The 6200-nt window shown below is 45.5% G+C and overlaps 1 long non-coding RNA gene across 1 annotated transcript in view; it reads right to left on the reverse strand.

Moving 5' to 3' along the window:
• Nucleotides 1-234: 234 nt before the first annotated feature.
• Nucleotides 235-6200, reverse strand: part of LOC115398574 (uncharacterized) — a 66394-nt gene continuing 60428 nt past the window's right edge. The window contains exon 3 of the long non-coding RNA XR_003932583.1: nucleotides 235-1495. This is a non-coding gene — a long non-coding RNA (uncharacterized LOC115398574). The remainder of the gene's footprint in view (nucleotides 1496-6200) is intronic.

Here is a 6200-nt window from a genome sequence, read left to right on the forward strand (position 1 = left end):
AGATGTATCCTAATGCAAAACAAATCTACATGTGTTGGTTTTTTAAATCCACTATGGACTGAATAGTTCTGATGGACGACAAACGCCATGTGCCGCTGGCAGGAAGTGTGAAGACGAGAGTCCGTCGCCACAGCAAGTCGCTGCTGCAAGCAGCATGAAATGGTTTTAAAATTGAATGAACTTGATTCTGCTGCCAGGACTGAAACTTGGGTTTCTCCCACTCAGGGTCAAGACTTTATTTAATGCATCAGCAGGAGACTCAACAAGCTGTATGTTTCAGTAATTTGATCAGTTTATATATAATTTCTGGCCATGCATTGCATTGAGCATGCTTTAATTCACTTCACTTACGATACTCTTGTCACACTTATATAACGTACATGTGATGAATGACACATAAACATTATTGTTCAAATACGGCAAAAACAAGGAAAATTCTAACTATAGAAAACAGAATAAACATCTTCAAACAATATGTTTTAATGAAATTCCTCTAAATATTAAATATATCTCCACCCGCAGTTCCACAATCATTGATAGGATTGTGTTCCTTTAGATTCAGGGAATAAATACAGCTTTTAAAACACATCTTAATCTTCCCCAAAGACAATAGTGGAAGGATGTGCAGCTGATCTGGGATTTCACTGCACATTACTGCATGAGAACAGTTTCATGTAGAGAAAACTTGGCAATGGTAACAAATAATCAAATGAAAAATTATCATTCATTATCATGATCATTCAGAATTATCAAACACAAGATAATCACAGTATTTCTTCCTCTGGGATTTTTAAGAAAACCCTCTCGCTCACACTCTTTCCTTGTGTTCCTGGCGTTCAGTGTACTCAGCGGCCTGCTCAGTGCTGCTCAGTGCTGCATGTATGGCAGGAGGAGGTGTCCCTGTGCCGTGATGGAGGGATTCAGACCCTCACGGTGCAGAGACGTTGTTGTGGAGGGAGGATGAGGTCAGGGGGAAACGGATCCGTCCATCAGGGGCTATAATGAGGCGGAGCAGCTGTGAGCCGCCGGGTCAGACGGCACACAGATGTGAGGGAGCCGTGGGGGGAAGCAGGGGGGACGCCGGGGTCCCCACGCCATGGCCGCATTCTCAGTGTTCCCAGTAACCCCGGTCCACCACCGAAGCCAGGCGGCGTCGCTGCATGAAGGTGAAGCTCAGCCTCGTCTTTACTTCACCTGGAGACGTCATCGTGGTTAAACCAGCGTCGGCTCACGTGTTGTGTTTGGCTGAACTCTGGCCGACCCGGACCGGCACAGCGGGCCACACGTTGATCCTCACACCACGAGCTGCTGACTCAAATATTCTCATGGGCGGCTGACGTCTTTAAGCCTGGGTTGGTGTTAAATGGCGTGTGGAGCACATTGAATCCTGTGTTTTCCTCCGGTGTGAGGAAGCTGAGCAGAAGCGCCAGTTGGTGTCGTGGCGTCGTTTGCACCACTGGACATTCAGTCTTCTGCTGCGATTCAGGTGCCAGACCTGTAAAAACAAACCATGATTCAGTAATCCGACTACACTCTCTCTTTATGGACGCATCAGTTTCAGGAAGGTTTGGGAGCGAGGCGTTCCAGAACGACTCGTCTCGGCCGGGTTTCGCAGCCAGGTTACGGTGAGTGAGCGCCAGATGAGTCTTTTTACGATGACAGCAATGTTCCTGCAGCTGAAACTGGAGCATGAACCCTGCGGTTACAGATGATGAGGCAGAAAATGAGACCGAGAAAAAGTGTGAGTAACTAGCATCAACAACTAGAGAGAGGAAGCATCAAGGAAAAGTCAAGCAGCCGTGGCGCCGACCGCACGTTTCAGAAATATTTCTTCATTTTGTTCTGTCAGTAATGAAGAAGCGTTCATGTTCTGAGTCTTTGAGCAGAACTGGAAACAAGATCAACAGTAAACCTGAACTTTGTTGAAACAGTCTGACCTTTAGAGATGACCTTTACAGCAACAGCAAGTTTTTATCAGAAACAACTGAACTATGAGCGTCACCTTCTCTCTCATGACAAGTCAGTGTCAAAATGTCTCCTACAGCACCAAAATATCCAGTTTACTCACTTCTAGTGATCAGTGTTGTTTATAATTTGATGGAACTTGTTTTACGGAGACGCTGTCTGCAGCCACGTAGGAAGCCTCCCGCATGGCGTCCCATCTCAAACGACGGGCTGACATTTGACTGAGACCGAAACGACACATTGGGAGCTTTCCAAATGGGGTCTTCTGCTTTCCCTCAAGTCTCTTTTGGCTCAGGACCCAAAGCATGTCTGAAAACATGCCTGTATGCACCTTGCATGGCAGCCAGTCGGGAGTGTGTGGATGTCATAATGTAATTGTAAATGTTCATTTACACAATGATGTTTCCCATAATACTCAAACTTCTCAAGCTGTGTGTGTTGGAATACTGAGAGTGTTTGGTTCTGTCAGTTGCTTGTGGGTAAACGTATCTCAGCTCCTTTCATTATAGCGTGTTTGAATATTGACAATGACTCATCTGAAGGAGCAGATGTGAAAACAATTAGCATTCATTCATTCACGCACATACGTTCTTCCTCTGCTTGTAGGAGCACATTCATAAGCAAACAACTGGCACACACACACACACACACACACACACACACACACACACACACACACACACACACACACACACGAAAGCGATGTAAATGCTGACATGCATGCACATGCACACCTGTGCGCAGCGAACTGATTTCTGCCTCTCGGATCACTCACTGCTGCTCAGGTGACGACACTCATTTCACATTTCACCACACACACACACACACACACACACACACACACACACCGACTCTGAAGGAAGGAGTGTGATTCTGGGAGGTGTTGACAAACGCGCCCATTCGGGCCGAGCGTGCGGCTGACAGTCGGAGTTGTTGCGGCCCGCTCTCTCAGACGATGACATCCAGCTTAGTCACTCAAGTGCTCCTGCTTTGTAACGCATGTTCCCTCGGATCTGCAGCGCTCTCCAAACAGCTTTTCAGGAAGGAGAGGGATTCTTCTAAATTCATACCTCATGCTTTTTTTTTTTTTTTTTTTTTTTGTCTGGGGAACAAGATATTTAGCGTGGTTAAAAATTCATTCGGTATATCTTTACTTTCTTGACTGCTGCTCTTATCTTGAGATTTAAAAAAAATAAAAGTCATATTTAAAGAAAGACAATATGTGCAGCTTAGTCACAGCCAACGATGATCGTTAAAGCATACGATCCACCGGCTTTTATGTAAAGAGGAATTCTCAGGTGTGCTGTTGCTGCAAGCGCCGGCCGAACAGTCGCATGGCAACGTTACAATTCACAGCCACACAGGCAAGAAACACAAGCTGGGCTAAAAAGAAACCCGGAGAGCAAAGAGGGTCACTGAATGCCTGTGTGTTTACTCTGAGCCTAGTGTGGGATTGACGCTCGGATCCCCACCTCCTCCTGGGAGTTTTTCCACCGTGACATGTGCAGCGGGGAAACTTAAGCCTGAGCAGATCTCCCAAACAGGAATTTTCACTTCTCCTCTTTATAATCCTGCAACCCCCAGTGTGTGTGTGTGCGTGTGTGTGTGTGTGTGTGTGTGTGTGAGTGTGTGACAGGTCTAAATCTTCTCCAAACAGCCCAGTGCTCAGCGTAAGCACTCAACAATGAAGCGCAGGCAGCCGGCCAATCGGCAGGAGGATGAGCGATGACTGGACACGCCGCTTTATGGCCTGTCAGGTGATTCACACAAAAGCTACTGAATAGAGCTGGAAACTCTGGAGGGCCCCGCACCAGACGTTCACGCAAACGTCACAGTTTCACTGGAGAAACTAAATGTAAAAACGTGCCTAATGCAACAACTGCAGGGGACGTTTTCCTCAGATATTTCACTGAACATCGAGCACCAGAGGGTTTCGTTACAATTGACTTTTTGTTGAGATTGTCGTCATTTTGTTAATAATTGTTGGGTTTTGTGAAGATGTAGACTCTCTCATCAGGTATGCTCTGCACCACAACAAAGAACAACTTTCAAGACTTTTAAGTTTGAAGGTTATTATTTCACTATTCCAGTCAAGATGATTTGGGCTGCTTTTGGCCCCTGAACTAAAACATTCTGACAGCCCTGGCCCAAGGTATAAGAACAACCCCGAGCTTCTGGATGAAGGAACAGGAGCTAAAGGTATTTTCCATTAAAGTCTGGCTTTGAAAATGGCCTCAGACCTGACTGCGCGGCGGCCATCGATCTTCTCAGCCTCCGACATGTTGATGTTGAGCGCCGGCATGTGCTGGATGAGCATCATGTGGAAGAAGAAGTAGTTATACCAACCAGCAGTAAACAAGAGCGGAATGGCATCGCTTTTAATTTGACGGGAAAAAAAAAAAAAAAAAACCCACGCCTTTTGATCTATAAATCCCAGAACCCCTTGAAACCTAAAACAAGCGATCAGTGTGTATGTTCTGCAGCGTGAAGGTCAGTGAGGTGTGAGACTCTCCATCTTCTCAATGCAGGTTTATTTGCAAAGCGCAAATAGTAACGCTGCACTGTAATCAGGTTCAAAGGAGGCAGATTTGCTGCAGACGGTCATTTATCTCAGGGTCAGAGACCTTGAAAAGACAACAGTGATTTGGCAGAAATCTGCCCTCCACATCTGCCCAGGCTGGCACGAGCTCACACAACAACCCGAGTATAGAAGTCCTCCTCGCAAACACTGAGGCGGCAGCGAGCGCCGGAGGAGAACCCGCTGCTCCCTCCATAAATAACAGCAGGTGGTGTTTTTAAAGGCTGCAGCAGGTTTAATCAGGTCGATGAGGCTGTATTTATTTCCTGTCAGGGTGAAAAGATGGCGAGGAGAGGAAATGAGGTGGAAAACAGACCGTTTACTTTCTGCGCCTACGTATTTACAAGCAAGACTACAACAGCGCCTCACAGCCCTGCTCACGTCCGAATTACAGAAAGAGAAAAGAGGGATTATTAAAGCAAATCACTACGTGGGACTTTAAAAACACGACGCCCACCTGTTGCAGGAAGTGGAAATTACACAGAGGGTGAGAAAACAGGCTGTCTGGCTTGAGAGGCTGCTGGCGGCGGGACTCCCTTCACGCTGCTGGAGTTTGACTCACAAAACCAATCAGACACTTAATGAACCAATTTACTAATAAATACAAGAAAAAAGACAAAAGACTGAATTCTAATAACAATTTCGTGACACTGCTCATATAAAATTAAAATGTGCATTTAAAATCAGGTTTGCATCCATTTTAATTAGTGCTGTCACTTTTAATTAGTCATGATTAATTAAGGGAGGACTGTCATTGATTAACTTTTTGAAATTGTGATTAATCACAGAATATGGGCTGGGGTTAGGAATTGGGTCAGAGAAAAGAAGTAGGAGAGAAAACTCGTTTTACTGTCATTCATTCATTGTTTTTTCATCCCTGTGCAGTTCCACTTAAACTAAAAGATTCAGATAAAGCCATTTTTGTGCATTATGGACAGCACAAATGTTTACATACACAAACATTTAGAACAGGAGTGTCAAACATAAGGCCCATGGGCAAAAAGTGAGTCACAAGAAGTTCCAATCCGGTCCGTCAACCAAAGAAATGATGAACATTTCAAAGAAAACAGTCAAACACATGAAAAAGTTATGATGAGTCAGCTCTTCTTTCACTGTGTCACCAAAACTACAGTCGTGTCCATACAGACACAGGCTGTCTTTGTCGGCCCACAAACACACACACACACACACACACACACACACACACACACACCATTTCACATCACCTTTCCTGTATCGATCCATGACCCAAACACGGTGCTGAAAAAAGGATTAAAATGACCTTTCCACCAGAGACAGCGTCTCCAGAGAGGCGCTCGCTGCAGAGGAATGCCAGCCTGCCATTACCCGGAGATTACCTGTAATCTCTTATTACTTAAAACTGGGTGGAGAGGCTTTCATGCCAGGCATCTTAAAAAATCAAACCGTGCTGTCAGCCCAGCTTAAGGCTGAGTTTATACACCGACTCGTATTTGTAGTGGAACATGCCTGCATTTGTACCCGGGACTACTTAGTGGGACGGAACCTCAAACAAGCTCACAGACACGGGCTCCAGCTCAGACTTTAGTGTCAACAGAACTTAAGGTGAACTCCTGTTGCCTTTTGGGATAATAGCAGTCTCTCGCTGAGGGGATCAGCTCATAAATACCTGATGATC

The sequence above is a fragment of the Salarias fasciatus genome, chromosome 12 (assembly GCF_902148845.1).
Source record: "Salarias fasciatus chromosome 12, fSalaFa1.1, whole genome shotgun sequence".
Classification (NCBI taxonomy): Eukaryota; Metazoa; Chordata; class Actinopteri; order Blenniiformes; family Blenniidae; genus Salarias; species Salarias fasciatus.